The 19,017-nt window shown below is 43.3% G+C and overlaps 1 protein-coding gene across 2 annotated transcripts in view; it reads left to right on the top strand.

Moving 5' to 3' along the window:
• RGAG1 (retrotransposon gag domain containing 1) overlaps positions 1-19,017 on the top strand; it is a 152,211-nt gene that overhangs the window by 125,400 nt on the left and 7,794 nt on the right. For both annotated transcript variants that reach the window (XM_014538819.1, XM_005865203.2), the window contains one exon: positions 15,994-16,139. The gene's annotated coding sequence lies outside the window, so the exon portion shown is untranslated. The remainder of the gene's footprint in view (positions 1-15,993; positions 16,140-19,017) is intronic.

The raw sequence follows: 19,017 nt of genomic DNA, 5'->3' as shown, positions 1-19,017 counted from the left end.
GAATGGCAGAACTTGGATATGAATGCCGGCACCCTAGAGATACATGTAACAACCATTCTATACTGGAGAGGATAACAACAGCAATGGCAGTAGCAATACAGTGGAAAATTTAGTTACTGTCTAAGGGACTGCAATTGCCACACAGGCCACACCAGGCATGAGAAGGGACTTGGCATGGTCTTATATTGTCAGTTAACACTCATATGTGGGGTTCCCCCCACCAACTAGAATATGAGCAGTTTGAAGGCAGGAACCATGGATTACAGCTCTTTGAAATGCTTAATATATATTTGGTGAATGAACAAACAAATGTTTTTAAATTAACCACAAGTACTTTAAATAAATTGCTTCACACTTTTTGTGTCATACTGAAATTGGTGTTAAAGCTTTCAGTTTGCTTTAAAATCTGAAAATGCCTAGATGTGGCCATAACACATTTGGGTATAATCACACCTTACGTTTGTCCTGGTAAATGGTACTCAGGAGCCCCTGGGAATAGGAAGGAAGAAACTTCTTTCATAGGTCCTGAGGCTGTCAGGAACCAAAGGCTGCTGTGTTTGTTACCTGTCCTTTGACTGCTTTCCAAATCTAGGAGGACCTAGAGGAAAGGAGGACTTTCTTTGTTCATATTCTTGCCAAAGCCAGGAAAGAATTTGAGTGTAGACTCTCAGTAAACAGTCTGGGTCTGGGTCTGGGTCTGGGTCTTATCTCTGGCACTTCTCTGATGGCATGAAATCCCCAGTTTCCACCAATCTTGGTTCAATGTTTACCTGGAGGTTTGAGGTGAGGCTGGAGACAGGGTTCCACAATAAAGAGGAATGGAGTTGAGAATGAGGAGAGGTCTGTGTGTATGTATACTGGGTAAGGAATGGTGAGAGTTAGGAGTACCAGAATTGTAAAGCACCCACAGTGGGGTTGGGAGGGAGAGTGTTGGAGAAAAAATAACTCCCTAGCACAGTGATGGCGAACCTATGACACGCGTGTCAGAGGTGACACGCGAACTCATTTTTTTGGTTGATTTTTCTTTGTTAAATGGCATTTAAATATATAAAATAAATATCAAAAATATAAATCTTTGTTTTACTATGGTTGCAAATATCAAAAAATTTCTATATGTGGCACGACACCAGAGTTAAGTTAGGGTTTTTCAAAATGCTGACACACTGAGCTCAAAAGGTTCGCCATCACTGCCCTAGCACATACTGGTTCCTTTTCAAGGATTTCTCTTTGCTGAAACAACTTGCTTGGTTCCAATTTTAGAAGCCTGGATTGGGCAGTTAGCACCCAAGATTCTCAATTTGGCTTTCCTATGGGTAAGGGTTGAAGATTAAGAGGGTGAAGAGAAGGACATTAGTATCCTGGTGTGAAAAGAGGCCCTGGGATTAGAATTTTGTTCCAGTGATTGTACTAATATGTTCATGCCCCTGTCCTGCTAGGAGGCATACAGAAAGTTCTTTCCTTTCTACCCCCTGGGCTCCCTGCTAAAAAATCCCTGGAGACATCAGGTGTGTTGGATTTGAGGAGTCCGAGGAATGTTTAGGCAGCTGGTGAGGTCTGAGCTAGAAAGAGAGATATGGGAGTGAGGAGCATAAAGGTGAGAGTTGAAACTGTTCAAAGGGAGCATATAGAAAGAAAAGCAGAGGAAAATGCCTATGCACTTATCATGGTCTATGAGGTGGTAACAGGGCTTGGGAGTGGTATGGGTTTGAGGAGGGGGTCATGTATTCATTAATTTATCCATTCCTTCAACATGTATTGAGCTTTATGCCAAATAATAGAGTTTGAAGAGGAAGTTAGGGATTTAAGAGGGAGAAGGGTTAAGAGGGGATCCCAGGGTGGATTCAGATGAAGGAGAAGGGAAGGACTGAGCTCCTGGGCTCTCTCTTGCCAGGAAAGTACATCTGTTAACACAAAGCTGCATCTGTATCCCAGCCAGCTCTCCCCCTTCATCCTCTCCTCTCTACCCACCCCCACAAGAGGGGAATGTTATGGCAGCTTCCTACACCCCTGCTCCCGCTCCATGTTCTTTCTAGGCACTTAACTTTGGCGCCAGCAACACCCCTTCTAACAGCTCAGGCAATTCCCAAGGGCTCCGGTGAGGGGAGGGGGGTTGACAGTTTCAAGAAAAAGAGCTGGAGAAGGAGCTGTCTGTCTGTCTAATTAGCTCCAGCTGTTATCGCACGGCAGCATTGGGGGCTGTCAGGAGTGTGAATGCATGCGTATGAACCTGTGTGCGTGGCTCCTCATTGCTATCACTCTATTTTTCACTGTATTGTGTGCTGGCTTTAGATTTGTTGCTCTGAAACCTCTCCTGTCCCTGAGGATCCCAAAGGACAGAGTGTTCCACAGGCAGCACCAGCTTTAATCACTAATGCTGCTAAGCATGAGGACAACAAATATAGGCCCCCATATGTCCTGGCTACACAAGCCCCTGCTCTCCCCCTCTACTATCATTTCCTGAGCGTTTCCCTCTGAGTGAAGCTGCAGCCCTTGAAATTAGTAACACTTCACTTCTATTCAGCTTTTTGGCAAAGAATTTTCTCAGCTCTCATGCCATGCATCTTCAGACAGTCCTGTGGGGCAGCATGTTACAGGTGAGTACCCTGAAGTCCGGGCAAGCAGACAGATTTGCACAGGGTCACCCAGCTGGTGGATGGCAGAGCTGCATCTGGGTTGCAGGTCCTCAGCCTCCTAGCCTGATGCCCTGCTCCAGCAGAGCACTGCCAAAAAGGGCTGCTACTGGGTGGCTCTGGCTACTGCTCTCTGTGCTTCTGAGAACCTGTCAGTTGTGAATCCAAGACCTGCTTCAGCAATTGCTGAAAACTAGGACCTCTGAAGCTGAGCACAGCCTAAGACTTTACTTAGGGACTGCCTGATGCTTACCACTATGCTAGTACTTATGGGGGCCAGAGGCAGGGGTATAGCATAGGCCCTGTCCTCAAAGAAATAATAGCTTGAATGGGGAGACAAACTTAGACAAGTCCAAAGGCAGCAACAAGAACTTCGCTCTCTTCCGCTAAACAGTCTGTACCAGGAACAATGCAACAGTGACCCCTTCCATATGTACCTTTCTCCTACCCTAACCCTGGAGGGTGGTGAGTGTGGAGGGCTAATGAGGGAGGAGGGAAAGATGAGGGAAGAAAGGAAAAACCACAGTTTCCACTAAATGCCAGGCATAGTATGGAGTATATGTTATACATATGCTATCTATGTGATGTTTGTAATATGTAAACACACACACAAACGCATGCATGCATAATCACTTTATATGGATTAACTTATGCATTTGGCTGACTGTCATCTATGTAAAGAGTTCAGGACAGTGTCTGGCACTTAGAAATCACCAAATGGATGCGAATTCTTCTTCTTTCTTATCATCACCATCTTCATTATCATTATCTGCATGAATATTATATAAATTACTTCATTTAATTTTTCTAATGTCATAAGGTAGCAACTATTATTTTCATCCCCAACTTACAAATAAGGAAACCAGTAATTTATTGTATCCAAGACTAGGGATATTGAGAATTCAAAGGAGAACCCAATCTGGTTCCAGGCAGCTTTGGAGCACCTCCCTATCTAGCAGGAGGGGCTGAGATACACATAAATACCCATGGTCCAATGGGGGCTGTAGTTGAGGAATGTAGTAATGTCATGGGCACCAATAGTGAATGACCTGGAATCTGGGGAAATTAGGTAGGTGTCATAAATGATATACATTGGAGCTGAATTCTGAGGGATGTAGGTTTTTTCCAGGAGGAGCAGTGGAGTGAGGGAAAGGACATGCCAAGCAGAGGGAACAGCATTTGCGTGAAAGTGCATGTTCAGGAGAGTGGGAGCTATCAGTAGCAACAGAAGGAGAGTGGGAAAGGTGGTTGGGATCAGCCTGTTCATAGTTTTCTAGGTCACGCTGTTTTGTACTTTGTTCTATGAAGCAATGGGGAGCCATATGTGGTTTTTATTAAGGCAGAGCCTGTTCATAGTTTTCTAGGTCACTCTGTTTGTACTTTGTTCTATGAAGCAATGGGGAGCCATATATGGTTTTTATTAAGGCAGAGGAATGACAGACCAGGAAGACAATTCTTATGGCACAGGGTGGGAAGGATTGGAGAGGTGAGAGGCTAAAAGCAGGTAGACTAATTGGGAGGCCATCTCAAGGGCACTGTTGAGAATTGGCAAGTTTCTTGGCTCTGTGCTCACTCTGTATCTGGACTGTGGCAGTAAGAGCAGAGAGGAGGGGGCCGTTCTGGAGATAAGTCAGTAGGTATAATGACTGACGTTCCCGCATGGGTCTGTGTGAGACTGTTACACTGAGACAGGCACCGCACAAGACTATTGGTTGGAAAGGGGATGAGTAGAGACAGGTGATAAGTTAGCTGGGACAGGTTGGGTTGGGGATGCCAGTGGGACTTCCCAGTGGACAGGTTCAGCAGGAAGTGTGGTGAGAGATGGGGCCTGAGAAGCCACTAGGGTCCAAGTGGTATTAGTTGACTCCGTGGGACTGGATGGAATGTCTCTTCTCCCATTTACTCCTCCAGGGCAAGGGCTGGGGTCAGAGCCAGGTGAACCTTAGCATGAAAGGAGTGTGGTGGTGGGGGACACTGGCCCAGAATGAGAAGACACCCTTCTTCTGACCCCTCCCAGGAACCTCAGGATCAGCACCATCTTCCCAGGGCTGCCTTCAGGGCAGCAAAGGGAGGTGCTCTGTGGGCAGAATTCATGTCCACACAAGGGCAGCATGCCAAGGAAAGAACAGTCGCTTCAGCTTTTGAGTTCTGTACTGGGGGGGGGTGTGTATTTTAATGAAATCCCCAAAATTAACCACTGGGGACTTGGGACAGAAGGGACAAACACCAAGGGACAAAAGCCACTGGAGGAGCAGTCAGGACAAACAACTCAGACTTCAGAGCTCTGGAGCTGGGAACACATGCACAATGGCATTTTTAAGGCTCCAGTCTGTGAGAACCACAGCCGGTCTCCTAGGAGTCCTAAACTTTAATTAAACCTAGCAGGTCCCATAACCAAATCCCATAATCCCATAAATCTATAGCAACAAGTTAGGCACAAGAGTTTAGTCCCACTTTGAATGATAGAGTTACCAAACTGCCATCTTACTCAGCCTCTGAATGACCCTTAGACAACTGCTTCCCCAGAACTATTTACCCAGGATGGCTTTGATCTCCCCTGAAACCCTGAGAACAGCTACTGATTTCTCTGTTAAATCTCTCTGGGACCATAGCAGTAATGCTTCTGAACACTTTCCACACATGAACTCATTTATTCCTTATGAATATTACAGATCCTGTTTGTATGTATAATAATATTTATGGTAACAACAATAACAGATAATGTTTGCTGAGTGCTTAATGTAGGCCAGGCATGGTTCTAAACAGTTCTTTGAAATAACTCATAATTACCCATGAACAACACTATGAGGTAGGTATTACTAGTATACCATTCCCATTTTACAGATAAAGAAACAATTTACAGAGAGGTTAAGTTGCTCAAGGTTACATAGCTTATAAGAGGCCTGGACTGAGAGTCAAAGCCTTCTGGTGTGGCTTCAGCATGCTGTTAACCACTGAGGTATTCTCTGGCTCCTACTAGTTCCATATGCCTCTGGGTAAGAGCTCACTGTCCATTTGCACCTCGGAATTGGTAGCATCACTGATTTAGGTCTGCAGTCAAAATATTTAAAACTGCTTAGGGTCTTTGTGAAGCTGCCTAGGAGCTTTTGCCTGGACAAGAGAAGTTCAGGACTCAGAGGGCATTTTCATGTGCTCCTGGACAGAGTCAAGATGTAGGCTGGGGCTAGTTATAGGAATCAGAACTGTGTGACTTTCCCCGCCCTCCAATCCCTGCCCACTTCCACAAGATGGAGTACACTCTTTCTTAAGGTGTGGCCCAAGGAGAGCTTTTGAAACATATAGAATACAGAAGTGAACCCCAAACCCAGAGACTTTATATCTCTATGAGGATAGTAGCTGGAATATGTACTTACCCAACTCTTGTACTGAGCATTGAAAAACCACTCTCATTTCGTTTTTGAAGTGATGTAGGTCAGTCTTCTGATTCTAGAGCAGCGGTTCTCAACCTGTGGGTCGCGACCCCTTTGGGGGTCGAATGACCCTTTCACAGGGGTCGCCTAAGACCATTGGAAAAAATATAAAATTACATATTGTTTTTGTGATTAATCACTATGCTTTAATTATGTTCAATTTGTAACAATGAAATTGGGGGTCACCACAACATGAGGAACTGTATTAAAGGGTAGCGGCATTAGGAAGGTTGAGAACCACTGTTCTAGAGGGACCATAATTATGCCTAGGGGTGTTTCCTCCCCCTCCCCACCCACTGCTGAGCAGAGAATCAGGGAGGGCTAGATTGCCAAGAGCACACTGAGGGCATGCCTGCACAGAAAGTAAAGCTCCTTCCTGCCACCACACCCCTTGAAAGAGAGTGAATTCTGTATCCTCAGAAGAGGGCTGGGAGGGGGAAGAGAGAAGGAAGCAAAGGAAAGCCTCTTGAAGCTGCAGTACCCTGGGGCCCAGATAAGGGAGTGTCCTGAGGGAGGGAGGAAGAGAGAGGGGGTATCAGAGGAGGATAACTGCAGCAGGCCAGAACCCAGGGGTCAGGGAGCCACCGTGGGGGTGGGGGGAAGCTGTGACTAGGTGTCAATACCACAGCTGCAGTGAGCTTTATAGGAACCAGAGACACACTGTTTTAATGGGACTTCTTTTCTTTTGTCAGTGCTTCAGGAGTTGCACCCTTCTGGGCTCCACCCTCCCCAAAATTATTCCATCTCATCACTAGGGAATGGGTAGCCAGGCTCAGTTTGAGGTTGGGGAAAGCCAAGGAAAAGATTTCATGTATCCTTAGCAGTGAACGTGTCTGTGTAGTTAACTGGGGAATGGACTGGTTGCGGAAGTAGTGAGGAGGAAGGCTTGGGAACATGCTAATCTAGTGACATTGGAGGAAAAGGAAAAGAGAGTTACTTTAAGGAAAAGGTGAGCTCCTGAAACCCTGGTGGTGTTAGACCTGCGCTGAGCAGGACTGTCTGCAGCTATAAGCAATACATAGATCAGAGAGCTGGGAATCTTAAGTATAGTTTACAACCCCATGACTATTTTGTAACTACCTATCTTACAGGCATCATTCTGATTTAATCTTCAGAACACTATGATAGATCCTACCATTATAGTGCCATTTTACAGATGCGGCTCAAATAGCTTACATGATTTTCCCAAGGCTGCACAGCTAGTGAATGGAAGAGCCAGGATTTAAGACCAGTGATCTTACTCCAGAACCCTGTCCACTAGTCCTAGGAAAGAGCCCACATAGAGATATGGGGATGCCTCACCCTTGGCCTGTGGTTCTACAGAGACAACTCCTCTTTCCACCTCACAGCTTTTGGTGAGCAAGATGAGTCACTATATCTGTCATGAATCCCCTCAGGTATGAGTTCAATGTTGGTCTCAGAGGAAGGAAAATGTAGGAGTAGAGTCTCAAAGCCTAAGTCCCTGTGTGCTTCTCCCATTTGACCTGCCCAGCTGGGCTGAAGAAATGCCAGGGTTGAGGGGTGACAAAAGAATTTGATCTGTTTGATTCCTTGTACTGAGGCCCCTTAACATTTTTGAGAGCCCTAGTTCAGTGGCTCAGGTAACAGCCTGAGGTGCCCTTGCAGGGAACTCTCCTATGTCTTGTCCTCCTCTAATAAATGGGATTCTTCCTCCTCCCTGTACCCCAGTTTCATTAAGTGGATCTTTGCCTTATTCTCCAAATACTAAGTCTCTTACTCAGTACATTGCCTTGTACTCCATTTTAGCAAGACTAGAATCCTCCCTTTCTGCCAGTGGAGCTTCTTGGTACTTTTGGCCTTGAACCAGATCCTGCTTCTAGACCAGTGGTTCTCAACCTTCTGGCCCTTTAAATACAGTTCCTCATGTTGTGACCCAACCATAAAATTATTTTCGTTGCTACTTCATAACTGTAATGTTGCTACTGTTATGAATCGTAATGTAAATATCTGATATGCAGGATGGTCTTAGGCAACCCCTGTGAAAGGGTTGTTCGATCGCCAAAGGGGTCGCCACCCACAGGTTGAGAACCGCTGCTCTAGACTCTTGCTCTGAGGTTCATCTTTATATCTACAATGATTTCATGTCCCTTCTCTCTCTTCTCCCCTGTCAGAATCTTCTGTCATGATGGGCTGCTTCTAGATGAGGCTTAACAGGTTGCCCCTTCTAGAGATTAGTGTTTTAACTAATGCCAAAGTCCTTAGTAAAGGAATTATGTACTTAAGAATTTTCAAGCCCTTGGGAGTGAATTGGGAGAGATTTGGAAGGGCAATGGAACATTCTTAATACTCCTGGAATGCCATAGGTAGACAAAAAAATCAGGCTACTGCCAAGCTCAAAATATTTTGGTTACAATCAGAATCCATCACATAGGGCGATCTCCCTCCCCCCACCCAATACTCAAGGTTTTGACAAAAAGTCTCCCAGATAATGAACTTCTCTGATCCAAACATCATTTTCTCAGAGCTCTTAAGGAGAAGAGCTGAGAAATGTCATGAGTTACCAAAGACCACACAAACAAGCAGTAGTCAAAGCAAAGCCAAACTCCTCCTGAGACCAGTTTCTTCCTAGAGCCTGAGAATGAATCCAGTCTCCACTAGACACAAGGTGAATTTCCTTTTCTGATTTCTCCAGCACTGGTATTAACACTGTTCTCAAATCCTCCTCAGACCTGGCACTCTTCGTAGAATACAGATAAAAAGCTGCTTATCTCTTCAATCTGAGAAACTGAAGGTAGCCAGCCATGGTCTAAGGAACATCTTATGCTTTTTCTCTGCTAAAGACAATGTTCCTTTTACAATGCTGTATGGAAATAAAAGGGCAAGACCTGCTGATCTGGCCTCATCTTATTTATGCTAAGGAAGTCATTATGAAAAACCTGAAGGACAAAAAAACAAAAAAAACCCTGAAGGACACTGTCCCCCACCCCACCCCCCGGGTCATAGCAGGTTTTCCAAATGACTTTCTATCAATGGCATTCTTCATCCTCACCTTCAAACAAATTCTGGACCCTAAGAGTGATTTTGGGGGAGGAGGATAGATCACAAAGACTGGCTGTCATCCTGTACTATTTTTAGGGAACTTCAGCAGTCCTAAAAAGAAGGGCTGAATGTCCCCTTCAGAGACTGACAAGCCAGCCAGAAACAATGGCTGGTCTCTCAGGAAAGTGGTAAATAAAAGCATAGGAAATGCTCTTTTCCTGGAGAGCCTATAGCTGTTTTGGTCTCTCTCTTCCCATTAAAATAGGAAGGCATTGAAAAGGGCCTTCCCACCACATAGGATGGAGCCAGTGTGGCAGTATTTCTAACTGTGTTGAGAATCAACCCAAACCACACTGCTCTTCCCTTTTACCATGAAGCAGTTTCTAGATTCTCATTTTTACCCTCCTGCTTATGACATCTTTCACTGTTTCAGCAAATTGCTGCATAAAAGATAGAGAAGCCAGCAGGGTCTGTGCCCACAATAGTAGCTGTGGTTGCTTAATTTAAGAAATTCAAATGTCAAGGATGCACTTCTCCCAATAAGTCTAACATGAGAAATCAGGTGTACACAGCACTGATGAAAAGAAGACCCCAAAGTACAGGTGGAGTTTTTGGTATGCTGGGGGCTTGGGCAAGAACAAAGAGGCATTTTCATTTTCCAAACTGAAGAGCAGTTCCTAGGAGGGGATGGGATAGGGGTGTTAGGAATTCTTCCAATGCCATGGCCTGCCTACACCTGAATCACATATTGATGACCCTCCCCAGGCTTTGCCCTCCTCTCCCCCTCCCCAAAGACAGCATGAGAAGCAGTGAGCCCCGGTACTTACAGGTGCAGAGGATTTTAGGACAGGAAAATGGAGACTGCAGGCTCCGGAATGCCTGCCGAGTCAGTTGCATCAGATTAGGAAGTGATGACTGTAAGAAGATGCTTGGAAAATCTTGTTGGCTGCCCCCCTCCTTTGTCTTTTCAGTCCACATCCAAACTCACACCACCCCTTAGGACATCTGTGCTTCTAGGCTGCCTGGTGCTTCCATGCCCCTTACCGTGAGGGTGCTGGCAGCCACACTGCCTCTTGGAGTCTGTGGCCCGGTAAAGTAGTCAGGCTCCAGGGATTAGGTTGGCAAGAATGACTGTCCTCCAAACGATCAGCCCAGAGAAAGAGAAAGAGCGAGCAAACCCGAAAAGGGGTCTAGGACGGAGAGCTCCAGGTCCTTAGCATGTTCCTGGCATATTCTGAAAGTGGCATCCACAGCAGAGAAAGTGTCCCAAAATAGCTCAGGCTGCCAATGCCTTGCTGAAACCTGAGAAAGAATTGCTGAATTCAGAAATCTGGGTCGCTGTGGGTGTGTGATCAAAGTGCCTATTTGTTGGTAGTAGGAACTCAAGCCATAAGCTTAGGAGAGGTAAGAGGTCACCTGGGTCACAGCCTGTCTTCTCTTTTTCAACTTGCTCAAGTTGGTGGCCGTGTCAGAAAGCTTCCCTGTGTTGAGACAGGGGGCTGACAAGAGGTCCTAAGGATGCTGTTTGCATCCCAAAGTCTCTGATGCACCAATAATATGAAATAGCAGTGTTCTATTTTCTGCATTTCAAACAAGGGAACTGATACTGTGCTAAGGTTTTTTAAAGATGTTGCTTCATAACTGATGAAATTCCCTTTCCAGTAGATTTTTCATTTCCTTTGGCCTTTGGCATAAGTAAATGTCAGCTTCTTAAAAATCAACAGAGAAAAGCAAACAGTAGGGTCTCTGTGATTTTCTTGGGATTTGAGGAGTCTCCCCTCCGTGGCTTCTGACTAAATGATGTCTGTACATTGCTATCTATGGTGCTGGGAAGGATGAGGTCCACCCAGATATGCTGTCTCATTTTTTTATTTGCTGAGATTTTGGCACACCCTCCTTTCATCAGGTATGTTGAAAATTTCAGGATTATCTGCAGCGAGTTGCGGGGAGGGTATGTGTAAAGTTCAGCGTAAGACTTTCTTGGACCGACTTTAAGAAGAAAAACCACAGACTTTGGTCTCTAGTTCCATCGCTGTCTGTATTTTGCTGTGTGATTTTGGGCAAGTCACATCTCTTCTCTGGACTCAGTTTCCTGTTCTGTAGAATGAAGACAATACCCTATCCTATTCCTAATCCAAGAGTATTCAGTGAAGATTAATGCAAATAATCGCCAGAATGTTACTAAGGAAGGGCTTTACTTACTCTCAGTAAATGGTGGCATTCTTTAGGGGACCCTGACTGATGGCCACTAGAGTCCTGTATCAATATGCCTATAGCAAGCCCATTGCATACCACATTACTAGGCAGGGTGGGCTTTTTGCCTAAGGATTGTTATTACTTCTGCTTCCAAGCTGTGGGACTTTTGGCCAGTTGCTTAGTGCTTCAGAGGCCAGTTTCCCTGTCTGTCAAGTGGGTATGCAAACTATTAATATAATACTAGTCCACAATCTTTTATCTGAAACCACTGGAGCTAGATATGTTTTAGAGTTCAAAACTTTTGGATTTTAGAAAAGCAATATGGTACAGATAACATGTTATATAACACTCCTTATGGGATCGGAGGCAGTATCTTGTGATCAAACACATTAATACCTCTAAATGGGATAAATACACAGCCTCATTCCAAATCAGGCCCAATTTTGCCATCAAATGAGCTTACCACAAAATTTTAATTTTAAAATATTTTGGAGGTCAAAAAGTCAGATAGAAAATGTGGACAATGAAAGAATACAGCTGATCCTTGAACAACACAGGAGCTACAGGTGCCAACCCCCAACACAGTTGAAAATCTATATTATAACTTTTGACTCCCCACAAAACTTAACTACTAATAGCCTACTGTTGACTGGAAGCCTTAGTGATAACATAGAGTCAATTAACACATATTTTATACATTATATGTATTCTTACAATAGAGTAAGCTAGAGAAAAGAAAACATTAACAAGCCTTTGCTTTATATAAAAATATTATCCAACAAAAATATGTTTATATGTTTTACTCAAATAAAATATTAAAAAAGCATAAGGAAGAGAAATGCATTTACAGTATTTATGAAAAAAATCCTTGTATATATACAAAAAAAACCCTTATATAAGTGGACCTGTACACTTCCAACCTGTGTTGTTCAAGGGTCAACTGTACTTATTTAGTGCTTGCCATGTGCCAAGTATTGTTCTAAGTAGTTTATATGCATTAACTTATTTAGTTGGGCCAATAATCCTATGAGGTAGGCATTATTATTATCATCCTCTCATTACATATGAGGAAACTAAAGCCCAGAGAGTTTAACTCACTTGCCCAGGGTCCCAAAGACAGTAAGAGGTAGAGCTGAGATTCTAACCCAGACAGTTGGGCTTCAGAATCTGTGCTCTTAACCACCTTCTCTATCTACTCTATAGGGTTAAAATGAGGCTTCAAATGTTTACAGGGCCCAAGCAAGTCACTGTGAAAACAGTAACTCGTGAGCCAGTGCCCATCTACAGGGAGCAGCTTATTCAGCTTCAGCTGATTGTTGCCCTGTCAGAATGAGGATCCAAACCTTTCTGTTTTTCCCAGAGGAGCCAGAAACCCAGCTTTTTATGTGAAATCTGACTTTTTAATGTTGGCAACTAATTTAAAAATGTTATAAACATTGAGTGGGTCAAATAAAAATCATCTGCAGTCTGGATCAAGCCCTGCAGTGAGGAAATTGATGCAAAAGTGCTATGCAAACTTCAAAACGTGTTCTAGAAACAGTATCATTTTAGGGTTAACTTTTTTTTTTTTACTATAGTCTAGTTTTTTGAAAATTGGTGTTCCTGGAGATGAAAAGTTGGAATTTAAATAGAGACGTCAGTGAAGTTGAATGCTTCCTTCATTCCTTTGGCAGGCTGGATACATAAGAAGCCTAGTTGTACTGGACGGACTAAGCCTCGGAATTCCTGCCACACCCACAGGCCTCTTCTAAGGAGTTTCCATCCACAGATCCTAGCTGAGAGAAGTAGCAGTTTCTTATGAATAGGTGGCTATGTTTGGTACCACGTGATTTCACTTCCCCCTGGCAATAGCCTATTGAGCCAGGAGAGGGCATGTGATCTAAGAGCAGTCACTCTATAGGCTGGCAAGCAGCCTATGAAGGAACCCAGGATGATAATTTTGCCAAATTTAATTGTGACTAAATTTAGACCAATGAGAGTCTCTCGCTTGGGGAGTTTGAGCACTAGACCTAGAGAGAGTGAGCAGTTGCTGAACACAGAGAAGGCAGGCAGCAGGGCCCATTAATAAGCAGGACCAGGAGGGATTACTGAGCTTCAAGTAGATTCCAGACACTTCACACATTTTTGTGTGTGTGTTTAAAATATTCACAGTCTGTGAGAGCACTACTGTTATTATCCCTGTTTTCCAGACAAGGAAACTGAGGTGAGGTAATTTAACTGTTGGGGTTGGAGACCAGGCTTGTTTGATGTTAAAATCAGGTCATACAGACTCCTAAGCCAGTGGTTCTTAAACTCTAGAACAGTGGTTCTCAACCTTCTGGCCCTTTAAATACAGTTTCTCATGTTGTGACCCAACCATAAAATTATTTTCGTTGCTACTTCATAACTGTAATGTTGCTACTATTATGAATCGTAATGTAAATATCTGATATGCAGGATGGTCTTAGGCGACCCCTGTGAAAGGGTCGTTCGACTGCCAAAGGGGTCGCGACCCACAGGTTGAGAACTGCTGCTCTAGAATGTTTCAGAATTGCTTTCATAAAAACTTGAACAACTTATCCTTACACAGAAACGCAGATGTACAGCCAAAACACTGGATGGAATTACTTTAATACTCAAGGGAGTTCTGCACAGGTGACTGCCGTGGTCTCACCCCACAGTATGGTGGACACTGGTGGGATTCAGATAGGCATCACAGCAGCTCTGGAGGAACCTATCTGGCAATTCAATGGAGAATTCTGGTCATCAGTGACACACACTACTCGGGCCTCCCCAGCAATAGCCAACATGAACCCTCAAATGAAACTCTTCAGACAGAGTAACACAAATCTTCTGCTTCCTGCACTAAATCCTAAACTGACTGAAGGTTCTGTGACCTCATTTTTAAATCACTTAATAAAATTGTACTTTGGGTGAAAAAAAAGCAAATTCCTTGACCTTACCCCAGACCTATTTGATCTGACTCTTTGAAAGTGAAGATTCCCTCCCCAACTATTCACCTGCATTTAACAGTCCTCCCAGGGAGCATCTGGAGCAGAGGTTACCCAACCACACTTAAAGAAATGCAGTTTGAAAGAATATGGCAGGTATTGCCTTCACCTTTAGAAACGAAGTCACTGTCAACAGATGAGGTCAAACTCCAATTTAAACTCTTTCGGAAGTGGGGCTAATTCTGCAAATAAGAGGACATCAATTTGTCCACTTTTCTGATCCAGGAAGTATACACTGACACCAGTTATCTGAGGGAAGATTACAGGATTGAGATGAATGCTCAGCAGCTTGTATAGAAGATGTTATCTTCTCCTCAGGGTACAGAGCTCATAGCTCTTATATATTCACGAAGCATTTTTCATGAGGAGCACAAATTGCAAGAATTTAGTGCATCGGTAACAAAGAACAGGAGAGAAAATTACCAAATGCAGAGAGACAAATTGTAAAACATGGAGTTTTCAAATATAAACCCACTTCCTAAGCTGATGGTAGAGGTTCCTCTTGGCCCTAGAATAATGGTGTAAGAATTGCATCCATGACCTTATTTATGCCATTGCTAAAAATGTTGAATAGTACAGAATCAAGGCTAGCAGCTTCTTCTACCAATACTTTGTAGATGGTATTGAGCCAGTTTCAAATTCATCTACCTTTAGGAACTCTCCTTGGAAAGAAAAGTAATAAATAGTCTGAAGATTGCTTGGAGAGCCTCAAGTCAGAAACTGGTTTGTGGCCCAAATGCTTAATAACACCAGGCATGTATTCCTACAAGAGGTCTGTGTGGTCCAAGGCGTGGTATAGGTCAAATGCATTGGCCAAGTCCAGCCTCAGCAGGGCTTGAATTCACACTTGGCAAGTTTTATTTTTCATGCTCCTTCCCATGGACACTTTCTTTATCTATGTTAATATCCTCACTTAGCATAAGGTCAAACTCTGTTCTTCTCTCTTCTGGCCAGGACTTCTTGTCTTATAGGTATCTGATCTTACCTGTGTTAATATTTTAACTGGGAGTGAGTTCCTAAAACAGGTCCTTGGACAAGTGTCCATCCTCCTGGAAAATTGCAGCAGTCTAGGATGCAATGAGAAAGCCTGAGGACTACAGAGTCAGTGTTTTGTAAAGTGAAAGGGCTATCCTTTATTTCATTTAAAAGACTGTCCTTTACTCTGAGATTATTTTCTACTCTTTTGGTATTTAAAGGAAATCATTTCTTTTTATGAAATGAGAATTTGGGGTTGTTTTATCTTGTTTCTTAATGCCTTTATTTGGAAAATAAAAATCTAGCAACCTACTGTCAGTACCCCCATTTTTCAGTTTGCAATAGCTGTCAGTCTGGGCACCTGGTCGAATTTGAATAGTTCTGCTAATACTTCTAGGTACCTCCTATCACCACTTATGTCTTCAGTGCTTATAAATTACCTGCTTCATAATCTGTGGCAGAATCTCTCAGAGGATTGACATCAAGCTCACAGCTCTGGAGTTTACAATATACTGGTCTGTAGTTTACATATTTAAGAAAATTGGGATGCTGCCCATTTGCAGTCCTTTTGTATCCCTCCTGTTCTCTCTGACTCCACAGATCTTTCAGGAGGGCACCTAATGCAAGGCAGTTCTGTTTGCTCTTCTTATACTGTTCTTTTCCCTATAGAGTTGGACATGCATATACATGTTGTTTGGGGAATTTGCAGCACATCCAATGAAAGCGTAATTCCCAACTAACAGTCAAATCCTTCTCTTTGGAACTACCCAGAACACACCTACCCTCTCTTTCATATGACAGCCCTTCAGAGACTTGAAGACAGAGTGTGACTCTCCCCTGAGTTAAGAGCACCAGCTGAGTCAGACAGACCCGGGTGACAAGCTCAGCTTCACTCTCTCTAAGCTGTGAGAGCCAAGGTAAGTTATTCAATTTTATTTTCTCCCAACTTCAGTTCTTTAGCTGATTTATAAAATGGGGGTAAAAACCTACTTCCTTGGCTTATTGTGTAATAAATAATGGAATGTCTGTAAAGTGCTTAATACAGTGCCTGGCAGAGTGAGAACTTAGTAAGTGCTAGCTATTTCCCCCTCTTTTATAAGAGCCAGGTGGGCATTTTAAGTGTCAGGGTTGTTGGGGACAGGGGATGGGGAGACTTTCTCCCTTTCTGATTGATTAGGACCCTAAAGTTAACCAGGTTTTTCTTTATCCTGAGGTTGTCTATTTTTCAGTTATCTGTATATCTGTTTGCTGGGGCTGTGGGAGAGGATATTGTTGAGAATTCAGGGAAAGGCTATTTTCAAGAGCTAGAAAGCTATTTGTTGACATATTGAACTGTCTTTTGTTTATTCTTATTTTCTCGAGCAGCTAGCCATTCATCCCTTGAAACTCAATTACCTTTTGTGAGGCAGCAGGAAGCATGACACCTCCTAGCCGTATTGATCAGTACAGACTGGGCAGAACGTGAGGGACCTGGCAGATGCTAAGCAGTGATTTCTGGGCTTTTCCTTCCTTAGAAGGCCTCCCCTGTCTGTGTTTGTAGAAACACTGGCATTAATAAAACGGAAGTCTGTGACCCAAATGGGCTGAGCATGCAAAAACTTTCTCAGTAGCCTCTCTAGAAGCAGGCTGATGACAAATGGCCACAGTGGACTGGAAGTTGGAATCCTGGAGTAACCAGTGTCTAACTGTAACTTTTCACATACTGGGTTTTGCTAGCAATTCCATGATATGAACTCTGAATGCCATTAAAGCTAGAAAAAGTTTGGAAGGAGACACACCCAGCTGTGAACAGACAGAGGAATGGGACTTGAGGGGATGGGGGGTGGGGTAGGTTCCCAACTAGTTTCATCTGTATGTAGGATTTCAAGTTTTTATTCTGAGAATATATAGGATGTCCAAAAAATATATACAAACACTTTGAATAATTATAAAGGAAGTATTTAATAAAATACATTTCATTTTCAAAATTGAGCTTTCAGCTGTTAAAGTGTGCATACATTTTTTTTGGGACACCCTGTATTTCTAGATTACTTGTGTAAATATTAAACATAAATAAAAGTTAGAAAAACAATAAATCATCTTTCAAAACTAAAACAACAACAAAATAAAAACAAGCCATGGAGGTATTTTTTAAGGTCACTACTGACCAAGGATCTAAGTAGTGCAGTAAGTTTGTTGGGGAAGAAGGTTGCTTGGGTGCAGAGATGTTGGAGATACTTAGAGAGAACATGTAGGGAGAAGAGGGGAGAGGGCTAGACACAGAACCCAAGGGAAATACACCTTTTTTAAAAAGAAAAATAACCTTTTCCCTTCAAATACAAGTAATATGAATCAGTCATAGATAAATTAGAGACTATAGATACGAAAAACAAAAGTAAATATTTCCTTTAATCTTATCACTTGGGTATGGTCATTGCTAACATTTTGGTATATATCTTTCCAGACTGTATTTTTTCTATGCAAATATATATATACATTTATAATAAAAATCAGGTCATAATTTTCAGTGGATTGGGGGTGAGAGGATGATTGTTGGGGGTGAGAGGATGAAGGTGGCAGTGAGTAGAGTACTTGGAGTGTTTCTAACCACTTGTCTGATTACAAAGATCGGAAATGACTTTGGAATTAGATAGACCCAGGCTCAAATCTGGGCTTTGCCATTTCCTTGGTCACAACTTCTCCAAGCCCATTTCCCCATTTGCTTACCTTGCAGGTGTTGACATGAAGCCCAAAGGATATAAAGCAAGCATAGTGTTTAGCCTGAGTGCCCAGGTATTATTGGTTGCTAATTATGAGTGTGGGGAAATTTATAATGACTCAAATGCCTCCCCAGACTCTTGAGTCCCTGTATCTCAGCCACTTGAACTTTACCTAAAGGCTTTGCCTTATCCAGGGCTCAGAGACCAGTTCTTCCCTAGTCTAGGGGTTTACGTGGTACTGGTTCAGAAAATTAGAGAACTCTGGTAAACCTTTCTGCTGGTTTTACCCTGACCTTGTGCCCCAGTTCTAGAAAGTAGGCTGTATAGCACTGAGTCTGTGAGCAAGCTCTCACCTGGTATGCTCAAGATTGGCATGGTGTTTTTTTTTTGCCAGCTGTCTGAATGCCCTGGGGCCTCAGTGTCAAATCCTAGCTCTGTGGCAGGTGACACTGGTTGCCAGATTTCCCTCCAGGTCTCTGACATTGGGGCAAATTGCCTTTTACTATCACCATTTATTAATCCCCTATGGCCCATCCTTTTAAACCTTGGTTTCCCTGCACTTGAACTCTTTGAACTCTCTGACACTGTTCCACTCAGCCTCCATCCCTGGTTCTGTTGCCTCTAACCCCTGCCTGCGCTTTTATATCACATCAGTTACAGTGCCTGGCTCTCAGGACTCCTGTGTCTACTTGGCTGCAGAGGTGATATCTCATTTCTCGAGCCAGGACGTTTCAGTCTCATTTCTTTAATTGTGTAAATCTCTTCTTTTGTTTGGGATAGCTAGAGGTGGGTATAGTGGGGTTGAGGGGAATTGGGGTGGAGTTTAATAATAATTGCTTGATTTCCTCTGAACTATTAGAGATGAGAAGAAATTGGGTGGAGTTGCATAGGCCAAGTACTAAATAATAATAATAATTGTTCTTGTTTGGTTTCCTCTGAACTATTGGGGATGAGAGGAAACGGGGTGGAGATGCATAGGTCAAGTGCTAAAGTGGAGCTTCTGGAGGGCTGTCAAGTGAAAGGTGGCCAGAGGCAAATGTCAGAGCCTATATAGAGGCAGGAATCTGGGACCAGAGAGACAGAGCAAGCACTAGCA

The sequence above is a fragment of the Myotis brandtii genome, unplaced genomic scaffold, assembly GCF_000412655.1.
Source record: "Myotis brandtii unplaced genomic scaffold, ASM41265v1 scaffold199, whole genome shotgun sequence".
Lineage (NCBI taxonomy): Eukaryota > Metazoa > Chordata > Mammalia > Chiroptera > Vespertilionidae > Myotis > Myotis brandtii.
This window is presented reverse-complemented; position numbering and strand designations above follow the sequence as displayed.